We start from the raw sequence: 17,849 nt of genomic DNA on the forward strand, positions 1-17,849 counted from the left end.
ACTGTTCGGCCTCCGCCAGCGTCTTATTGGTCATCGGCAGCGCCGTCCATCCCTCGTCGGCCTCTCATTTGTCAGTGACAATGCCGTCCCACCTCCGCCAGCCTCTCATTGGTCATCAGCAGCACTGTCCCGCCCCAGGCAGCGTCTTATTGGTCATCGGCAGCACTGTCCCGTCCCCGTCAGTCTCTCATTTGTCATCGGCTGCTCCGTCCCCGCCCCGCCAACCACTCATTGGTCATCAACAGCGCTGCCCCGCACCCACCAGCCTCTCATTGCTCATCGGCAGTAACCATCCCGCCCCCACCAGCCTCTCATTGGTCAGCGGCTTCTACATCCTGCCCCTGCCCGCCTCTCTTTGGTCATCGGCGGCACCATCCCGCCCTCGCGAGCCTCTCATTGGTCATCAGCCGCACTGTCCCGCCTCCGCCAGACTCTCAATGGTCAGTGGCAGCGCCATCACGCCCTCGCCAGCCTCTCATTGCTCATCGGCAGCACTGTCCCGCCCTTGCCAGTATCGTATTGGTCCTTGGCAGCACTGTCCCATACTTGCCAGACTCTCACTGGTAATTGACAATGCAATCCCGCCCTCGCCAGCCTCTCACTGATCATCGGCAGCGCTTTCAAGCCCTTGCCATCATCTTATTGGTCATCGGCAGTACAGTCCCACCCCTGCAAGTCTCTCATTGCTCATTGGCAGCTCTGTACCGCCCTCAACAGTCTTTCATGGTTAACGCCGTCCCACCTCTGCCAGCATCTTATTCGTCATCAGCGGCTCCATCCCTCACTCGCGAGCCTCTCATTGGTCATCGGCAGCACTGTCCCGCCTCCTCCAGCCTCTCACTGGTCATTGGCAATGCAATCCCGCCCCCACCAGCCTCTCATTGGTCATCAGCAGCACCGTCCTGCCCTCGCCATCGTCTTATTGGTCATCGGCCGCTCCTTCCCGCCGACACCAGCCTCTCATTGGCCACAGGCAGCACCGTCCCACCGTTATGAGCCTCTCATTGATCATCGGCAACGCCATCCCGCCCCTGCCAGCCTATCATTGCTCAGTGGCAGCGCCGTCCCGCCCACTCCAGCCTCTCGTTGGTCATTGGCAGCACTGTCCCATACTCGCCAGACTCTCATTGGTCAATGGCAACACCGTCCCGCCTCCGCCACCGTATTATCGGTCATTGGCGGCACCATCCCGCCCTCGCGAGCCTCTCATTGGTCATCGGCAGCACTGTCCCGCCTCCGCCAGCCTCTCATTGGTCATCGGCAGCGCCGTCCTACCCCCACCAGCCTCTCATTGGTCAGCGGATTCTCCGTCCTGCCCCTGCCAGCCTCTCTTTTGTCATCGGCGGCACCATCCCGCCCTCGCGAGCCTCTCATTGGTCATCGCCAGCCGTCCTGCCCTTGCCAGCCTCTCATTGGTCATTGGCAACGCCATCCTGCCCCTACCAGCCTCTCAATGGTCATCGGCAGCGCCGTCCCGCCCTCACCAGCCTCTCATTGGTCAATGGCAGCACCGACCCGCCCTCGCCAGCATCTTATTGCTCATCGGCAGCGCCGTTCCGCCCTTACCAGCATCTCATTGGTCATTGGCAGCACTGTCCCACACTCACCAGACTATCATTGGTCATTGACAATGCAATCCCGGCCTCTCCAGCGTATCATTGGTCATTGGCAGCGCTGTCCCGCCCTTGCCAGCATCTTACTGGTCATGGGCAGCACAGTCCCGCCCATGCAAGCCTCTCATTGGTCATTGGGAGCACTGTACTGCCCTCGACAGACTTGCATTGGCCATGGGCAACGCCGTCCCACCTCCGCCAGCGTCTTATTGGTCATCGGCAGCTCCATCCCTCACTGGTGAGCCTCTCATTGGTCATCGGCAGCACTGTCCCGCTCCAGGCAGCGTCTTATTGGTTATCGGCAGCGCTGTCCCCTCCCTGCCAGTGTCTCATTGGTCATCGGCAGCACTGTCCCGCCCCTGTCAGTCTCTCATTGGTCATCGGCTGCTCCATCCCCGCCCCGCCAACCAGTAATTGGTCATCAACCGCGCTGTCCCGCTCCCACCAGCCTCTCATTGCTCATCAGCAGTACCGTCCCGCCCCCACCATCCTCTCATTGGTCAGCGGCTGCTCTGTCCTGCCCACACCAGCCTCTCTTTGGCCATAGGCAGCGCCGTCCCACCCTTATGAGCCTCTCATTGATCATCGGCAACGCCATCCCGCCCCTGCCAGCCTATCATTGCTCAGTGGCAGCGCCGTCCCGCCCACTCCAGCCTCTCATTGTTCATTGGCAGCACTGTCCCATACTCACCAGACTCTCATTGGTCAATGGCAACGCTGTCCCGCCTCCGCCACCGTATTATTGGTCATCGGCGGCGCCATCCCGCCCTCGCGAGCCTCTCATTGGCCATTGGCAGCACTGTCCCGCCTCCGCCAGCCTCTCAATGGTCATCGGCAGCGCCGTCCTACCCCCACCACCCTCTCACTGGTCATCGGCTGCTCCATCCTGCCCTCCTCAGCTTATCACTGGTCAGTGGCAGCGCCGTCCCACCCTCGCCAGCCTCTCATTGGTCATCGGCAGCGCCGTCCTGCCCTTGCCAGCCTCTCATTGGTCATCGGCAGCACAGTCCCGCCCCTGCAAGCCTCTCTTCGGTCATTGGCAGCACTGTACCGCCCTCGACAGTCTTCAATGGCCATGGGCAACGCCGTCCCACCTCCGCCAGCGTCTTATTGGACATCGGCGGCTATATCCCTCAGTCGCGAGCCTCTTCTTGGTCTCTCGATCGAAAGCCATGAAGACAACGTTCATGCCAGGCGTCGAGCATTCTGCTTATTTTTAAAAGAATCCAATTCCAATCCGCTCCTTTCCTACCTGCACAGAAGAGCCCGCTACTTGTAGAAAAGCAGCCGGCGGCAGTCGCCCTTTCCCGGCGACCGAGAAAAAACGAGACCGCTGCTGGAGGCTGCAAGCGGCATTCGGGGAGAAGCGTGAATGCTCGGACGCGAGTGCAAACGCTCCGCAGCGGTTCTCTCTATTGCCGCTTTCGAACCTGGAGAAAGTAGTAGTGCCATTCCGACGACGAGAACCTGACAATTCTGCTTGTTTCCTCGGACCTGCGTAAAGGTGTTTTTTTCACCGCAGAGCAGATTACAGCGCTTCCGACTTTTCGAATATGCTCCCAAAGAGGAAAAAAAATCTGTCGCTCCCCATTATGCCCTTCACTCTTTACAGATTGTTATCCCTTCTACGCTTATCGTCACAGTTTGCAGACTTGAAGCCAGGGGATAAAGTCACTACTACGAAATGTCTCTCGATCATAAGTCATGAAGACAACCTTCATGCCAGGCGCCGAGCATTGCCAAGTGTTGGCAGTGGAGCTGAGGGTATCTCATCTGGAGATCCCTGCATAGCTGAGGCCTTCCAAGGATAAGCAGGTTTTTTTTCCTTATTTCTGTCTCCATGACTGCTCTGTTTAGCAAGTTTTCACTCACTGCAGCCTGGGGTCTTGCTACTCTGCTATCACTGTCGTGCTTTTCATTGTGTTACAACCACTAATTTAAGTGACTTGCTAAAACTCACAGGGCAAGGACAGTATTTAAGTGAGCCAGGAGATATTTGGCCTTGTATTTCATCTTCTTCTTCTTACAAAGTTCCCTTGTGTGAGGAAGTTTGTGTGAGGAACATTTGTTTTGTGGAAGCTGATTCAGGAGAACTCAATTTTTAACATTCCAAAGGGAAATCTCTCTGGAGTTATGACTACAAGCAGGCAAGCAAGAACTGAATCTAATGTAGAAGTTTAGGACCATATGAAAAGACAGCTACATTAGTGAACTGGACTGCCTGCATGAGTATGCTCCCTGGGATTCAACAAAATCTAAAGTTGCACTTTATTTCTTTGATTACCATTCACTCACTACTTCAAAATCTCAATTTTAATTCTATACAAATTTTCATTTTTCTGCTCTATGTGCAGATTTCCAGAAGAGTGCAATGCAACCAGCAACAGGTTTTGCAAGAATGGGATTTATTTATTTCTTTGATCCATAGTCCAACCATAATTTTTGTTTTGTCACAGCCAATTTTCCTTTCTCTTAATAATCTACTTGCACCTTGGAGGCATTTGTTAGAGGTAAACCCTATGGTTATCACTACACAGCCAGTAAACATAGTAGCTGGCACTCCAATTTTCATCACAAAGGGAACATTAAACATGTCCACACGGCAAATTAGAACCCCCACCCCCCTGTAGTACCGGATATAGTGATCCTGCCCCAGATATCAGGACAAAGGATGTTGTACCAAAGGCCAGGACATGCCCCAGCACAAGTGGAGGTGTTTGACTCAAGACAAAAACACAGCCTGTATCCTACCACTGAAGGCAGGCCCACCACTCCTCATACCTTGTAAACATCTGTACTACTCCCCTTGAGGCTGTGAAGTCCACAGGACCACTGGTAGGAGCATCAACACTTCAGCGTGCTTCAGTGTCTGTGAGGGTATGTCATGACACCAGGTGGTGGAGTGCTGAAGTTCTGGGAACCAGTGAACCCAAACCTGAACTGAAGAAGATAAGCCTCCAGAAGCAACATCAAGTACTGTTCCAACACAACCATAAGAAGACTGTCAACAATCACCTTGCAACAATCACCTGTCAATCACATCATTGATAAGTACTGTACCTGCATCACGCACGATACACCTTGTACTTCATGTTTCCAAAACAGCAGGAGTTTACCCCTGACCTATTCAATCTTTGGCTCAGGCTGTGACCTAGCAACTCTGCTGCACTCCATCCCTTCCCAGCCTGAACCAATGATTGAACATTAGTTGAGAGGTCAAGGCTATCCCAGGGAGCTCAGGTGCAAGCAATGATTGGAAAAGGTGCTTTTATTTAAGTGTTAGCAGCAGAGGGAGCAGTATCTCTCTGAGTTTGCTCTTCTTTTGAGTTGTTACTAGTTTCTGGAAGGGGTGAGCTAATTTTTCTTCATTACCTGCTGCTATGGTTCTTGTAGGTTATGTATGGTTACCTGTTAGGTATGGTCATATGGTCTTGTATGGTTACCTGCTATGGCGCTTCTATCCCATTAGAAAGCACTGTCATGACATTCTTTTGCCATGTGACTTAGTTTAAAATATTTCCTTAAGGTGACAGCCTTTTCTCAGTTCTGTTGCTTTATTTGTCAGTGCTGCTCTGCAAACCTTGCTGTGACTCCGGGCTAGGCCTGGCCACTCATCAGGGTAGAGCTGCTGCCGTGATAGATACAGCTGTAGGGGGTGCAAGTTGAGTTGGGATACACGTAGCATGTGGGTTACAGGTTGTGTATGCCTGAGTATCTAACTCACACTAAAATGTCTTGGCTGTATGCATGTGGTGGCTGGAATCCCTTGGCATTGTAGAAGCAAAGTTCAGAGCCAGAAAGTAAGGGAACGCAAAATTATGAAAAAAAGAAGAAATGATCTATGGAAAACTAATTGTTACAGATGTTCTTTGATCCTTGAAAATCATAAAAATAGTCTTGGGGAAAAAAGAAAAAAAGAAAAAAGCTGGTTTGGACTAACGGGCTTAAAGCAGGTCAGAAAAAGACTCGTGTAAATACTAAGGACAGAGAACTTTCTAAAAAGTAAGCAGCTAATCAGCAGTATTTAACCTGTAGGGAAAAATATTACTGTGCTTTGCCTAATTATAGAAATATTTATAAGGCCCCATTCATTCATTCATTCATGCATTCATTCATGCATTCATTCAGCCTGGCCCCATCCACCCCTTGGCCAGGCTGGGCTGCTCCAGGAGGCAGATGATGTGGCAGGGTGAGCAGGTGGAAGTGTGAGCAAAATTGTTTTAGAGGCAGAATGTTCTTGTTTCACAGTATTGCATATATGCAAGCCTGCATTCAAGATGGAAGAAAGGGGCCTAGAATTTCAAAGAGATATGATGCAAAGTGGACAATGAGGGTCATTGCAAAAATTGTCCTTCTTTAGGGAACAAAACTTGCCTCCTTTTGAGTTTAATGACAGTCCTGCTATTGATTTGTGCGTGCCCTATCTATTCATTTTTCTGCCTCCCTGATTTATTTTTTTTTCCACTTTTGCTCAGAGTAATGACTTGCTTCATTCCTTAACTTTATCCTCTCTTCCCAAAAAGTGTTGTCACTTAAAATGGCTCAGCATAGCTACTCTATTTATTCTATAACACCCCGAGTTTTACATTTCAGTTGAAAAATTCACTATCACTATAATCACCAGGAAGAAGAAATAGTTGCTTTAAACTTGTACAGAAGTAAGATCACTTCTGAAGAAGTAAGATCTCAATCCTGTCAGTCCTCCAACTGAGAGTGTGACAAATGGATGTCACAAAAGGAGAAAAAACACAATCATCTAGGAAATGTAAGGGTTAATGAAAGGTAATATGTCACTTCATGGCAATAGTAACACTTTTCTGATCATACAAAACAGGGACAGTCAGCAGTATGCTAGGGTTGCATTCAGGATGCAGTACTCCAGATGTGGTCTCACCAATGCAGAGCAGAGGGGCAGGATCATCTACCTTGACCTGCTGACCACCATTCTTTTGGTGCAGTCCAGGACAGGAGTGGCTTTCTGGGCTGTGAGGGTACACACTGCTAGTTCGTGTCCACTTGCTATTTACTAGTATCCCTATGCCCATTGTGGCAGGGCTGTTCTCTGTCCTTACATCCTTCAACTTGTACTGATACAAGGGGTTGGTTGCCATTACCCATGTGCAGTAGCTTGCACTTGGATTTTTTGAACCGCATGAGCTTTCTCCTTGTCCCACTGACAAAGCTGTCTAAGTCTCTCTGAGTGGCATCCCATCCCTCAGTCATCTTGACCTTATCACATAGCTTGTTGTCATCCACAAACTTGATGAGAATGTACTTGATCCCACTGTCAATGTCACTGCTGAAGATAGTAAAGAGCATTGGTCCCACTACTGACCCCTGAGGAGCACCACTTGTTACTTTCTCTAGCCAGACATTGAGCCCATGACCACCACTCTCGAGGTATGACTAGACTAAACTTTGTTCATCAGTCCACCTTTCAAATCCACACATTTTGAATTTGAAAAGAAGGATATGATGGGGACTATGTCCAAGTCTCTACTGACATTAAGATAGATGACATCAAGCATTTTCCTCATCCGCTCATGTAGTTATGCCATCATGAAATGCACTAGTTCTCTTTTCAAAATTAGTTCTTTTTTGTAACACTGAACAGTATAAATTGTATTTTCTTTACGTAGCAGTAGCTAATAGCTTTTACCTGAAATGAGCGTGTTTCTGAAGAAACAAAAATTGGATATGCTACTTTTGAACATTTTCTATTTTTTCTTTGTCAAATCCTAACCATTTTAAATGCATAGGTTTTCTTCAGTTTTGTTTATTTTGCTTGCTAAGTCAGGGCTTGAAACCGTGATTGAGCACCTAGTAGTAAGGCAGGGCCAAGCCAGGGGAGCTCAAGTGTATGCAGTGCACATGAATGACCAGTATGGGTATTGACAGGATCTTCCTCTTCCCAGACCTCATTTAAGTGTTGGCAGTGGAGCTGAGGGTATCTCATCTGGAGATCCCTGCATAGCTGAGGCCTTCCAAGGATAAGCAGGTTTTTTTTCCTTATTTCTGTCTCCATGACTGCTCTGTTTAGCAAGTTTTCACTCACTGCAGCCTGGGGTCTTGCTACTCTGCTATCACTGTCGTGCTTTTCATTGTGTTACAACCACTAATTTAAGTGACTTGCTAAAACTTACAGGGCAAGGACAGTATTTAAGTGAGCCAGGAGATATTTGGCCTTGTATTTCATCTTCTTCTTCTTACAAAGTACCCTTGTGTGAGGAAGTTTGTGTGAGGAACATTTGTTTTGTGGAAGCTGATTCAGGAGAACTCAATTTTTAACATTCCAAAGGGAAATCTCTCTGGAGTTATGACTACAAGCAGGCAAGCAAGAACTGAATCTAATGTAGAAGTTTAGGACCATATGAAAAGACAGCTACATTAGTGAACTGGACTGCCTGCATGAGTATGCTCCCTGGGATTCAACAAAATCTAAAGTTGCACTTTATTTCTTTGATTACCATTCACTCACTACTTCAAAATCTCAATTTTAATTCTATACAAATTTTCATTTTTCTGCTCTATGTGCAGATTTCCAGAAGAGTGCAATGCAACCAGCAACAGGTTTTGCAAGAATGGGATTTATTTATTTCTTTGATCCATAGTCCAACAATAATTTTTGTTTTGTCACAGCCAATTTTCCTTTCTCTTAATAATCTACTTGCACCTTGGAGGCATTTGTTAGAGGTAAACCCTGTGGTTATCACTACACAGCCAGTAAACATAGTAGCTGGCACTCCAATTTTCATCACAAAGGGAACATTAAATATGTCCACACGGCAAATTAGAACCCCCACCCCCCTGTAGTACCTGATATAGTGATCCTGCCCCAGATATCAGGACAAAGGATGTTGTACCGAAGGCCAGGACATGCCCCAGCACAAGTGGAGGTGTTTGACTCAAGACAAAAACACAGCCTGTATCCTACCACTGAAGGCAGACCCACCACTCCTCATACCTTGTAAACACCTGTACTACTCCCCTTGAGGCTGTGAAGTCCACAGGACCACTGGTAGGAGCATCAACACTTCAGCGTGCTTCAGTGTCTGTGAGGGTATGTCATGACACCAGGTGGTGGAGTGCTGAAGTTCTGGGAACCAGTGAACCCAAACCTGAACTGAAGAAGATAAGCCTCCAGAAGCAACATCAAGTACTGTTCCAACACAACCATAAGAAGACTGTCAACAATCACCTTGCAACAATCACCTGTCAATCACATCATTGATAAGTACTGTACCTGCATCACGCACGATACACCTTGTACTTCATGTTTCCAAAACAGCAGGAGTTTACCCCTGACCTATTCAATCTTTGGCTCAGGCTGTGACCTGGCAACTCTGCTGCACTCCATCCCTTCCCAGCCTGAACCAATGATTGAACATTAGTTGAGAGGTCAAGGCTATCCCAGGGAGCTCAGGTGCAAGCAATGATTGGAAAAGGTGCTTTTATTTAAGTGTTAGCAGCAGAGGGAGCAGTATCTCTCTGAGTTTGCCCTTCTTTTGAGTTGTTACTAGTTTCTGGAAGGGGTGAGCTAATTTTTCTTCATTACCTGCTGCTATGGTTCTTGTAGGTTATGTATGGTTACCTGTTAGGTATGGTCATATGGTCTTGTATGGTTACCTGCTATGGCGCTTCTATCCCATTAGAAAGCACTGTCATGACATTCTTTTGCCATGTGTCTTAGTTTAAAATATTTCCTTAAGGTGACAGCCTTTTCTCAGTCCTGTTGCTTTATTTGTCAGTGCTGCTCTGCAAACCTTGCTGTGACTCCGGGCTAGGCCTGGCCACTCATCAGGGTAGAGCTGCTGCTGTGATAGATACAGCTGTAGGGGGTGCAAGTTGAGTTGGGATACACGTAGCATGTGGGTTACAGGTTGTGTATGCCTGAGTATCTAACTCACACTAAAATGTCTTGGCTGTATGCATGTGGTGGCTGGAATCCCTTGGCATTGTAGAAGCAAAGTTCAGAGCCAGAAAGTAAGGGAACGCAAAATTATGAAAAAAAGAAGAAATGATCTATGGAAAACTAATTGTTACAGATGTTCTTTGATCCTTGAAAATCATAAAAATAGTCTTGGGGAAAAAAGAAAAAAAGAAAAAAGCTGGTTTGGACTAACGGGCTTAAAGCAGGTCAGAAAAAGACTCGTGTAAATACTAAGGACAGAGAACTTTCTAAAAAGTAAGCAGCTAATCAGCCATATTTAACCTGTAGGAAAAAATATTACTGTGATTTGACTAATTATAGAAATATTTATAAGGCCCCATTCATTCATTCATTCATGCATTCATTCATGCATTCATTCAGCCTGGCCCCATCCACCCCTTGGCCAGGCTGGGCTGCTCCAGGAGGCAGATGATGTGGCAGGGTGAGCAGGTGGAAGTGTGAGCAAAATTGTTTTAGAGGCAGAATGTTCTTGTTTCACAGTATTGCATATATGCAAGCCTGCATTCAAGATGGAAGAAAGGGGCCTAGAATTTCAAAGAGATATGATGCAAAGTGGACAATGAGGGTCATTGCAAAAACTGTCCTTCTTTAGGGAACAAAACTTGCCTCCTTTTGAGTTTAATGACAGTCCTGCTATTGATTTGTGCGTGCTCTATCTATTCATTTTTCTGCCTCCCTGATTTTTTTTTTTTTTCCACTTTTGCTCAGAGTAATGACTTGCTTCATTCCTTAACTTTATCCTCTCTTCCCAAAAAGTGTTGTCACTTAAACTGGCTTAGCATAGCTACTCTATTTATTCTATAACACCCCGAGTTTTACATTTCAGTTGAAAAATTCACTATCACTATAATCACCAGGAAGAAGAAATAGTTGCTTTAAACTTGTACAGAAGTAAGATCACTTCTGAAGAAGTAAGATCTCAATCCTGTCAGTCCTCCAACTGAGAGTGTGACAAATGGATGTCACAAAAGGAGAAAAAACACAATCATCTAGGAAATGTAAGGGTTAATGAAAGGTAATATGTCACTTCATGGCAATAGTAACACTTTTCTGATCATACAAAACAGGGACAGTCAGCAGTATGCTAGGGTTGCATTCAGGATGCAGTACTCCAGATGTGGTCTCACCAATGCAGAGCAGAGGGGCAGGATCATCTACCTTGACCTGCTGACCACCATTCTTTTGGTGCAGTCCAGGACAGGAGTGGCTTTCTGGGCTGTGAGGGTACACACTGCTAGTTCGTGTCCACTTGCTATTTACTAGTATCCCTATGCCCATTGTGGCAGGGCTGTTCTCTGTCCTTACATCCTTCAACTTGTACTGATACAAGGGGTTGGTTGCCATTACCCATGTGCAGTAGCTTGCACTTGGATTTTTTGAACCGCATGAGCTTTCTCCTTGTCCCACTGACAAAGCTGTCTAAGTCTCTCTGAGTGGCATCCCATCCCTCAGTCATCTTGACCTTATCACATAGCTTGTTGTCATCCACAAACTTGATGAGAATGTACTTGATCCCACTGTCAATGTCACTGCTGAAGATATTAAAGAGCATTGGTCCCACTACTGACCCCTGAGGAGCACCACTTGTTACTTTCTCTAGCCAGACATTGAGCCCATGACCACCACTCTCAAGGTATGACTAGACTAAACTTTGTTCATCAGTCCACCTTTCAAATCCACACATTTTGAATTTGAAAAGAAGGATATGATGGGGACTATGTCCAAGTCTCTACTGACATTAAGATAGATGACATCAAGCATTTTCCTCATCCGCTCATGTAGTTATGCCATCATGAAATGCACTAGTTCTCTTTTCAAAATTAGTTCTTTTTTGTAACACTGAACAGTATAAATTGTATTTTCTTTACGTAGCAGTAGCTAATAGCTTTTACCTGAAATGAGCGTGTTTCTGAAGAAACAAAAATTGGATATGCTACTTTTGAACATTTTCTATTTTTTCTTTGTCAAATCCTAACCATTTTAAATGCATAGGTTTTCTTCAGTTTTGTTTATTTTGCTTGCTAAGTCAGGGCTTGAAACCGTGATTGAGCACCTAGTAGTAAGGCAGGGCCAAGCCAGGGGAGCTCAAGTGTATGCAGTGCACATGAATGACCAGTATGGGTATTGACAGGATCTTCCTCTTCCCAGACCTCATTTAAGTGTTGGCAGTGGAGCTGAGGGTATCTCATCTGGAGATCCCTGCATAGCTGAGGCCTTCCAAGGATAAGCAGGTTTTTTTTCCTTATTTCTGTCTCCATGACTGCTCTGTTTAGCAAGTTTTCACTCACTGCAGCCTGGGGTCTTGCTACTCTGCTATCACTGTCGTGCTTTTCATTGTGTTACAACCACTAATTTAAGTGACTTGCTAAAACTTACAGGGCAAGGACAGTATTTAAGTGAGCCAGGAGATATTTGGCCTTGTATTTCATCTTCTTCTTCTTACAAAGTACCCTTGTGTGAGGAAGTTTGTGTGAGGAACATTTGTTTTGTGGAAGCTGATTCAGGAGAACTCAATTTTTAACATTCCAAAGGGAAATCTCTCTGGAGTTATGACTACAAGCAGGCAAGCAAGAACTGAATCTAATGTAGAAGTTTAGGACCATATGAAAAGACAGCTACATTAGTGAACTGGACTGCCTGCATGAGTATGCTCCCTGGGATTCAACAAAATCTAAAGTTGCACTTTATTTCTTTGATTACCATTCACTCACTACTTCAAAATCTCAATTTTAATTCTATACAAATTTTCATTTTTCTGCTCTATGTGCAGATTTCCAGAAGAGTGCAATGCAACCAGCAACAGGTTTTGCAAGAATGGGATTTATTTATTTCTTTGATCCATAGTCCAACAATAATTTTTGTTTTGTCACAGCCAATTTTCCTTTCTCTTAATAATCTACTTGCACCTTGGAGGCATTTGTTAGAGGTAAACCCTATGGTTATCACTACACAGCCAGTAAACATAGTAGCTGGCACTCCAATTTTCATCACAAAGGGAACATTAAACATGTCCACACGGCAAATTAGAACCCCCACCCCCCTGTAGTACCTGATATAGTGATCCTGCCCCAGATATCAGGACAAAGGATGTTGTACCGAAGGCCAGGACATGCCCCAGCACAAGTGGAGGTGTTTGACTCAAGACAAAAACACAGCCTGTATCCTACCACTGAAGGCAGACCCACCACTCCTCATACCTTGTAAACACCTGTACTACTCCCCTTGAGGCTGTGAAGTCCACAGGACCACTGGTAGGAGCATCAACACTTCAGCGTGCTTCAGTGTCTGTGAGGGTATGTCATGACACCAGGTGGTGGAGTGCTGAAGTTCTGGGAACCAGTGAACCCAAACCTGAACTGAAGAAGATAAGCCTCCAGAAGCAACATCAAGTACTGTTCCAACACAACCATAAGAAGACCGTCAACAATCACCTTGCAACAATCACCTGTCAATCACATCATTGATAAGTACTGTACCTGCATCACGCACGATACACCTTGTACTTCATGTTTCCAAAACAGCAGGAGTTTACCCCTGACCTATTCAATCTTTGGCTCAGGCTGTGACCTGGCAACTCTGCTGCACTCCATCCCTTCCCAGCCTGAACCAATCATTGAACATTAGTTGAGAGGTCAAGGCTATCCCAGGGAGCTCAGGTGCAAGCAATGATTGGAAAAGGTGCTTTTATTTAAGTGTTAGCAGCAGAGGGAGCAGTATCTCTCTGAGTTTGCCCTTCTTTTGAGTTGTTACTAGTTTCTGGAAGGGGTGAGCTAATTTTTCTTCATTACCTGCTGCTATGGTTCTTGTAGGTTATGTATGGTTACCTGTTAGGTATGGTCATATGGTCTTGTATGGTTACCTGCTATGGCGCTTCTATCCCATTAGAAAGCACTGTCATGACATTCTTTTGCCATGTGACTTAGTTTAAAATATTTCCTTAAGGTGACAGCCTTTTCTCAGTTCTGTTGCTTTATTTGTCAGTGCTGCTCTGCAAACCTTGCTGTGACTCCGGGCTAGGCCTGGCCACTCATCAGGGTAGAGCTGCTGCCATGATAGATACAGCTGTAGGGGGTGCAAGTTGAGTTGGGATACACGTAGCATGTGGGTTACAGGTTGTGTATGCCTGAGTATCTAACTCACACTAAAATGTCTTGGCTGTATGCATGTGGTGGCTGGAATCCCTTGGCATTGTAGAAGCAAAGTTCAGAGCCAGAAAGTAAGGGAACGCAAAATTATGAAAAAAAGAAGAAATGATCTATGGAAAACTAATTGTTACAGATGTTCTTTGATCCTTGAAAATCATAAAAATAGTCTTGGGGAAAAAAGAAAAAAAGAAAAAAGCTGGTTTGGACTAACGGGCTTAAAGCAGGTCAGAAAAAGACTCGTGTAAATACTAAGGACAGAGAACTTTCTAAAAAGTAAGCAGCTAATCAGCAGTATTTAACCTGTAGGAAAAAATATTACTGTGATTTGACTAATTATAGAAATATTTATAAGGCCCCATTCATTCATTCATTCATGCATTCATTCATGCATTCATTCAGCCTGGCCCCATCCACCCCTTGGCCAGGCTGGGCTGCTCCAGGAGGCAGATGATGTGGCAGGGTGAGCAGGTGGAAGTGTGAGCAAAATTGTTTTAGAGGCAGAATGTTCTTGTTTCACAGTATTGCATATATGCAAGCCTGCATTCAAGATGGAAGAAAGGGGCCTAGAATTTCAAAGAGATATGATGCAAAGTGGACAATGAGGGTCATTGCAAAAACTGTCCTTCTTTAGGGAACAAAACTTGCCTCCTTTTGAGTTTAATGACAGTCCTGCTATTGATTTGTGCGTGCTCTATCTATTCATTTTTCTGCCTCCCTGATTTTTTTTTTTTTTCCACTTTTGCTCAGAGTAATGACTTGCTTCATTCCTTAACTTTATCCTCTCTTCCCAAAAAGTGTTGTCACTTAAACTGGCTTAGCATAGCTACTCTATTTATTCTATAACACCCCGAGTTTTACATTTCAGTTGAAAAATTCACTATCACTATAATCACCAGGAAGAAGAAATAGTTGCTTTAAACTTGTACAGAAGTAAGATCACTTCTGAAGAAGTAAGATCTCAATCCTGTCAGTCCTCCAACTGAGAGTGTGACAAATGGATGTCACAAAAGGAGAAAAAACACAATCATCTAGGAAATGTAAGGGTTAATGAAAGGTAATATGTCACTTCATGGCAATAGTAACACTTTTCTGATCATACAAAACAGGGACAGTCAGCAGTATGCTAGGGTTGCATTCAGGATGCAGTACTCCAGATGTGGTCTCACCAATGCAGAGCAGAGGGGCAGGATCATCTACCTTGACCTGCTGACCACCATTCTTTTGGTGCAGTCCAGGACAGGAGTGGCTTTCTGGGCTGTGAGGGTACACACTGCTAGTTCGTGTCCACTTGCTATTTACTAGTATCCCTATGCCCATTGTGGCAGGGCTGTTCTCTGTCCTTACATCCTTCAACTTGTACTGATACAAGGGGTTGGTTGCCATTACCCATGTGCAGTAGCTTGCACTTGGATTTTTTGAACCGCATGAGCTTCTCCTTGTCCCACTGACAAAGCTGTCTAAGTCTCTCTGAGTGGCATCCCATCCCTCAGTCATCTTGACCTTATCACATAGCTTGTTGTCATCCACAAACTTGATGAGAATGTACTTGATCCCACTGTCAATGTCACTGCTGAAGATATTAAAGAGCATTGGTCCCACTACTGACCCCTGAGGAGCACCACTTGTTACTTTCTCTAGCCAGACATTGAGCCCATGACCACCACTCTCAAGGTATGACTAGACTAAACTTTGTTCATCAGTCCACCTTTCAAATCCACACATTTTGAATTTGAAAAGAAGGATATGATGGGGACTATGTCCAAGTCTCTACTGACATTAAGATAGATGACATCAAGCATTTTCCTCATCCGCTCATGTAGTTATGCCATCATGAAATGCACTAGTTCTCTTTTCAAAATTAGTTCTTTTTTGTAACACTGAACAGTATGAATTGTATTTTCTTTACGTAGCAGTAGCTAATAGCTTTTACCTGAAATGAGCTTGTTTCTGAAGAAACAACAATTGGATTTGCTACTTTTGAACATTTTCTATTTTCTCTTTGTCAAATCCTAACCATTTTAAATGCATAGGTTTTCTTCAGTTTTGTTTATTTTGCTTGCTAAGTCAGGGCTTGAAACCGTGATTGAGCACCTAGTAGTAAGGCAGGGCCAAGCCAGGGGAGCTCAAGTGTATGCAGTGCACATGAATGACCAGTATGGGTATTGACAGGATCTTCCTCTTCCCAGACCTCATTTAAGTGTTGGCAGTGGAGCTGAGGGTATCTCATCTGGAGATCCCTGCATAGCTGAGGCCTTCCAAGGATAAGCAGGTTTTTTTTTTCCTTATTTCTGTCTCCATGACTGCTCTGTTTAGCAAGTTTTCACTCACTGCAGCCTGGGGTCTTGCTACTCTGCTATCACTGTCGTGCTTTTCATTGTGTTACAACCACTAATTTAAGTGACTTGCTAAAACTTACAGGGCAAGGACAGTATTTAAGTGAGCCAGGAGATATTTGGCCTTGTATTTCATCTTCTTCTTCTTACAAAGTACCCTTGTGTGAGGAAGTTTGTGTGAGGAACATTTGTTTTGTGGAAGCTGATTCAGGAGAACTCAATTTTTAACATTCCAAAGGGAAATCTCTCTGGAGTTATGACTACAAGCAGGCAAGCAAGAACTGAATCTAATGTAGAAGTTTAGGACCATATGAAAAGACAGCTACATTAGTGAACTGGACTGCCTGCATGAGTATGCTCCCTGGGATTCAACAAAATCTAAAGTTGCACTTTATTTCTTTGATTACCATTCACTCACTACTTCAAAATCTCAATTTTAATTCTATACAAATTTTCATTTTTCTGCTCTATGTGCAGATTTCCAGAAGAGTGCAATGCAACCAGCAACAGGTTTTGCAAGAATGGGATTTATTTATTTCTTTGATCCATAGTCCAACAATAATTTTTGTTTTGTCACAGCCAATTTTCCTTTCTCTTAATAATCTACTTGCACCTTGGAGGCATTTGTTAGAGGTAAACCCTATGGTTATCACTACACAGCCAGTAAACATAGTAGCTGGCACTCCAATTTTCATCACAAAGGGAACATTAAACATGTCCACACGGCAAATTAGAACCCCCACCCCCCTGTAGTACCGGATATAGTGATCCTGCCCCAGATATCAGGACAAAGGATGTTGTACCAAAGGCCAGGACATGCCCCAGCACAAGTGGAGGTGTTTGACTCAAGACAAAAACACAGCCTGTATCCTACCACTGAAGGCAGGCCCACCACTCCTCATACCTTGTAAACATCTGTACTACTCCCCTTGAGGCTGTGAAGTCCACAGGACCACTGGTAGGAGCATCAACACTTCAGCGTGCTTCAGTGTCTGTGAGGGTATGTCATGACACCAGGTGGTGGAGTGCTGAAGTTCTGGGAACCAGTGAACCCAAACCTGAACTGAAGAAGATAAGCCTCCAGAAGCAACATCAAGTACTGTTCCAACACAACCATAAGAAGACCGTCAACAATCACCTTGCAACAATCACCTGTCAATCACATCATTGATAGGTACTGTACCTGCATCACGCACGATACACGTTGTACTTCATGTTTCCAAAACAGCAGGAGTTTACCCCTGACCTACTCAATCTTTGGCTCAGGCTGTGACCTGGCAACTCTGCTGCACTCCATCCCTTCCCAGCCTGAACCAATCATTGAACATTAGTTGAGAGGTCAAGGCTATTCCAGGGAGCTGAGGTGCAAGCAATGATTGGAAAAGGTGCTTTTGTTTAAGTGTTAGCAGCAGAGGGAGCAGTATCTCTCTGAGTTTGCCCTTCTTTTGAGTTGTTACTAGTTTCTGGAAGGGGTGAGCTAATTTTTCTTCATTACCTGCTGCTATGGTTCTTGTAGGTTATGTATGGTTACCTGTTAGGTATGGTCATATGGTCTTGTATGGTTACCTGCTATGGCGCTTATATCCCATTAGAAAGCACTGTCATGACATTCTTTTGCTATGTGACTTAGTTTAAAATATTTCCTTAAGGTGACAGCCTTTTCTCAGTTCTGTTGCTTTATTTGTCAGTGCTGCTCTGCAAACCTTGCTGTGACTCCGGGCTAGGCCTGGCCACTCATCAGGGTAGAGCTGCTGCCGTGATAGATACAGCTGTAGGGGGTGCAAGTTGAGTTGGGATACACGTAGCA

This window comes from Tympanuchus pallidicinctus, unplaced genomic scaffold, assembly GCF_026119805.1.
Source record: "Tympanuchus pallidicinctus isolate F22 unplaced genomic scaffold, pur_lepc_1.0 scaffold47, whole genome shotgun sequence".
Taxonomy (NCBI): Eukaryota; Metazoa; Chordata; class Aves; order Galliformes; family Phasianidae; genus Tympanuchus; species Tympanuchus pallidicinctus.